Source organism: Montipora capricornis, chromosome 3 (genome assembly GCF_036669925.1).
Source record: "Montipora capricornis isolate CH-2021 chromosome 3, ASM3666992v2, whole genome shotgun sequence".
In the NCBI taxonomy this organism is placed as follows: Eukaryota; Metazoa; Cnidaria; class Anthozoa; order Scleractinia; family Acroporidae; genus Montipora; species Montipora capricornis.
In genome coordinates this window covers 12438178-12443177 of record NC_090885.1, presented here as the reverse complement: position 1 = coordinate 12443177, position 5000 = coordinate 12438178, and the positions used below count along the sequence as shown (strand labels likewise).

Sequence of the window (5000 nt, the reverse complement as noted above, 5' to 3'; positions counted from 1 at the left end):
TGACACAACGATTGCCCTTTCACAAATACATATTTTTAAAGACTAATATCAGTGAGAATAAACTTTGTTTTAATAAAAGTACGGACAAAAAAGTAATATAATAGAAAAGTCTAGCTTATCTGCTAAATGCCCCGTCACTTATTTGCATAGCTATTCTGACTCGTTCCAAAAGTCGCCTATAGTAATGAAGTCGGTTCAAAGGTTCAAGGTTTTTTTATCACTAAACAAAGAGAGTGCGATAAACCAGAATACTATCCTGTACTAAGAACCTACCTTTTTCCTTTGCTCCGGGATTTTTGGCTGCTTTGGTTTTAAATGAATGAACTACGGTCTTAATTAATGGCGCTTCTCGACTTCCTCTCAAGAGTCTTTAAACTATGATGTGGGCGGAACATTCTTCCACTTTGACAGATCACGTGTTCCGCGTTAACGGCTTTTGTACTGCTATGCAACGAGAATCAAATTGATTTACCTAATCCAGCTTACTTGAAGATAGGCTCTTTGTGCTTGACGTGTGGGTCTCTCTAAGTACAACCGGGCTTTGCTTTGGCACCATTTCCTTTTTGGTTTATAGAGTTATTTTTAGAGAGGCCAACACCCATTGTATCTTTTCGTTTTTCTTTTCATCGCCTATATATACGTTAAGCATTCAAAGTTGCTTTTGTGCCATCACTCTCAAGCCATTAAGGTGACAAATTCCAACAGGTAGAAGGTTCTATTAATTCAATGGGTGTCTGTAAAGAGGTCACTACTGTGTGTAAAAACAATAATCTGTCGATTTCCAACTTAAAGAGGTTGGAAGAAAGGAAAACAAATCCTGGTTGTTGTTTTTTTTTTGCAACAATTGTCGAATGATAATTAGCACTTTTATTCAACGTACACTATCCTGCAAACAGGCTCTCAGTGGTTCGAGGTGCATGAAGAGTCTGTGTTGTCATCTGCGGTTTTACAGTTAGTGGCCACGTCTTCCTGTTACAATAACACAACGATTGCCTTTTCACAAATACATATTTTTGAAAGACTAATATCAGTGAGAATAAACTTTGTTTTACTAAAAGTACGGGCAAAAAAGTAAAATAATAGAAAAAGTCTAGCTTATCTGCTAAATGCCCCGTCACTTATTTGCATAGCTATTGTGACTCGTTCCAAAAGTCGCCTATAGTAATGAAGTCAGTTCAAAGCTTCAAGGTTTTTTTATCAAAAAGAGTTATGTTTTAAAATTGAATTTGTTTTTTTTATTCTTTTACAAGTGCGCGCAGGCCCAGGAGATGTGATTCATTCACTTTCTCTTCTTTTGATTGGATCAAGAATTGGACCAAGAATTGATCACTAAACAAAGAGTGTGCGATAAACCAGAATTATACTATCCTGTTCTAAGAACCTACCCTTTTCCTTTGCTCCGGTATTTTTGGCTGCTTTGGTTTTAAATGAATGAACTACGGTCTTAATTAATGGCGCTTGTCGACTTCCTCTCAAGAGTCTTTAAATTATGATGTGGGCGGAACATTCTTCCACTTTGACAGATCACGTGTTCAGCGTTAAGGGCTTTTGTACTGCTATGCAACAAGGATCAAATTGATTTACCTAATCCAGCTTACTTGCAGATAGGCTCTTTGTGCTTGACGTGTGGGTCTCTCTAAGTACAACAGGGCTTAGCTTTGGCACCCTTTCCTTTTTGGTTTATAAAGTTATCTTTAAAGGAGACAAAACTCATTGTATGTTTTCGTTTTTCTTTTCATCGCTTGAATACGTTAAGCATTCAAAGTTGCTTTGTGCCATCAATCTCAAACCATTGTGGTGACAAATTCCAACAGATAGACGGATCTATTAATTCAATGGGTGTCTGTAAAGAGGTCACTACTGTGAGTAAAAACAATAATCCGTCGATTTCCATTTTAAAGCGCTTGGAAGAAAGGAAAACAAATCCTGTTCTTTTTTTTTGCAACAATTGTCGAATATAATTGGCACTTTTATTCAACGAACACTATCTTGCGAATAGGCTCTCGGTGCCGGGTTCGAGGCGCATAAAGAGTCTGTGTTGTCTGCTGCGGCCGGTTTACAGTTAGTGGCCACGTCTTCCTATTACAATAACACAACGATTACCTTTTCACAAATACATATTTTTAAAGACTAATGTCAGTGAGAATAAACTTTGTTTTAATAAAAGTAGGGACAAAAAAGTAAAATAATAGAAAAAATCTAGCTTATCTGCTAAATGCCCCGTCACTTATTTGCATAGCTATTCTGACTCGTTCTAAAAGTCGCCTATAGTAATGAAGTCGGTTCGAAGGTTCAAGGTTTTTTTATCAAAAAGAGTCATGTTTTAAAATTGAATTTGTTTTTATATTATTCTTTTACAAGTGCGCGCAAGCCCAGGAGATGTGATTCATTCACTTTCTCTTCTTTTGATTGGATCAAGAATTGGACCAAGAATTGATCACTAATTAAAACAAAGAGTGTGCGATAAACCAGAATACTATCCTGTACTAAGAACCTACCTTTTTCCTTTGCTCCGGGATTTTTGGCTGCTTTGGTTTTAAATGAATGAACTACGGTCTTAATTAATGGCGCTTGTCGACTTCCTCTCAAGAGTCTTTAAATTATGATGTGGGCGGAACATTCTTCCACTTTGACAGATCACGTGTTCCGCGTTAAGGGCTTTTTTACTGCTATGCAACGAGGATCAAATTGATTTACCTAATCCAGTTTACTTGAAGATAGGCTCTTTGTGCTTGACGTGTGGGTCTCTTTAAGTACAACCGGGCTTTGCTTTGGCACCCTTTCCTTTTTGGTTTATAGAGTTATTTTAGGGGGCCAACACCCATTGTATCTTTTCGTTTTTCTTTTCATTGCTTGAATATGTTAAGCATTCAAAGTTGCCAGTGTGCCATTAATCTCAAGCCATTGTGGTGACAAATTCCAACACGTACACGGATCTATTAATTCAATGGGTGTCAGTAAAGAGGTCACTACTGTGTGTAAAAATAATAATCTGTCGATTTCCAAGTTAAAGCGGTTGGAAGGAAGGAAAACAAATCCCGGTTTTTTAGGGGGTTTTTTTGTGACAATTGTCGAATAATAAACGGCACTTTTATTCAACGAACACTTAACCTAGCCTGCAAGCAGGTTTTTAGTGGTTCGAGGTACATGAAGAGCCTGTGTTGTCAGGTGCGGTTTCACAGTTAGTGGCCACGTCTTCCTATTACAATAACACAACGATTGCCCTTTCACAAATACATATTTTTAAAGACTAATATCAGTGAGAATAAACTTTGTTTTACTAAAAGTACGGACAAAAAAGTACAATAATAGAAAAGTCTGGGTTATTTCCTATATGCCCCGTCACTTATTTGCATAGCTATTCTGACTCGTTCCAAAAGTGGCCTATAGTAATGAAGTCGGTTCGAAGGTTCAAGGTTTTTTTATCAAAAAGAGTCATGTTTTAAAATTGAATTTGTTTTTTTAATTTTTTTACAAGTGCGCGCAGGCCCAGGAGATGTGATTCATTCACTTTCTCTTCTTTTGATTGGATCAAGAATTGGACCAAGAATTGATCACTAAACAAAGAGGGTGCGATAAACCAGAATACTATCCTGTACTAAGAACCTACCTTTTTCCTTTGCTCCGGGATTTTTGGCTGCTTTGGTTTTAAATGAATGAACTACGGTCTTAATTAATGGCGCTTGTCGACTTCCTCTCAAGAGTCTTTAAATTATGATGTGGGCGGAACATTCTTCCACTTTGACAGATCACGTGTTCCGCGTTAAGGGCTTTTTTACTGCTATGCAACGAGGATCAAATTGATTTACCTAATCCAGCTTACTTGAAGATAGGCTCTTTGTGCTTGACGTGTGGGTCTCTCTAAGTACAACAGGGCTTTGCTTTGGCACCCTTTCCTTTTTGGTTTATAAAGTTATTTTTAGAGGGGCCAACACCCATTGTATCTTTTCGTTTTTCTTTTCACCGCTTGAATACGTTAAGCATTTAAAGTTGCTTTTGTGCCATCAATCTCAAGCCATTAATTAAGGTGACAAATTCCAACAGGTAGAAGGTTCTATTAATTCAATGGGTGTCTGTAAAGAGGTCACTACTGTGTGTAAAAACAATAATCTGTCGATTTCCAACTTAAAGTGGTTGGAAGAAAGGAAAAGAAATCCTGGTTTTCTTTCTTGCAACAATTGTCGAATGATAATTAGCACTTTTATTCAACGAACACTAGCCTGCGAACAGGCTCTCAGTGGTTCGAGGTGCATGAAGAGTCTGTGTTGTCAGCTGCGGTTTTACAGTTAGTGGCCACGTCTTCCTATTACAATAACACAACGATTGCCTTTTCACAAATACATATTTTTAAAGACTAATATCAGTAAGATTAAACTTTGTTTTACTAAAAGTACGTGCAAAAAAGTAAAATAATAGAAAAAGTCTAGTTTATCTGCTAAGTGCCCCGTCGCTTATTTGCATAGCTATTCTGACTCGTTCTAAAAGTCGCCTATAGTAATGAAGTCGGTTCGAAGGTTCAAGGTTTGTTTATCAAAAAGAGTCTTGTTTTAAAATTGTATTTGTTTTTTTTATTCTTTTACAAGTGCGCGCAGGCCCAGGAGATGTGATTCATTCACTTTCTCTTCTTTTGATTGGATCAAGAATTGGACCAAGAATTGATCACTAAACAAAGAGTGTGCGATAAACCAGAATACTATCCTGTACTAAGAACCTACCTTTTTCCTTTGCTCCGGGATTTTTGGCTGCTTTGGTTTTAAATGAATGAACTACGGTCTTAATTAATGGCGCTTGTCGACTTCCTCTCAAGAGTCTTAAAATTATGATGTGGGCGGAACATTCTTCCACTTTGACAGATCACGTGTTCCGCGTTAACGGCTTTTGTACTGCTATGCAACGAGGATCAAATTGGTTTACCTAATCCAGTTTACTTGAAGATAGGCTCTTTGTGCTTGACGTGTGGGTCTCTCTAAGTACAACCGGGCTTTGCTTTGGCACCCTTT

General features: G+C 37.5%; 1 protein-coding gene across 3 annotated transcripts in view; it reads right to left on the bottom strand.

Annotated features, from left to right (window-relative positions):
• LOC138041126 (putative L-amino-acid oxidase YobN) overlaps positions 1–5000 on the bottom strand; it is a 37743-nt gene that overhangs the window by 31646 nt on the left and 1097 nt on the right. The window contains exon 1 of one of the 3 annotated variants that reach the window (XM_068886897.1): positions 1386–1416. The exons of the other annotated variants lie outside the window; for them this stretch is intronic. The gene's annotated coding sequence lies outside the window, so the exon portion shown is untranslated. Of the gene's footprint in view, positions 1–1385; positions 1417–5000 lie in introns of those variants that run through there. 3 annotated transcript variants of the gene reach the window in all.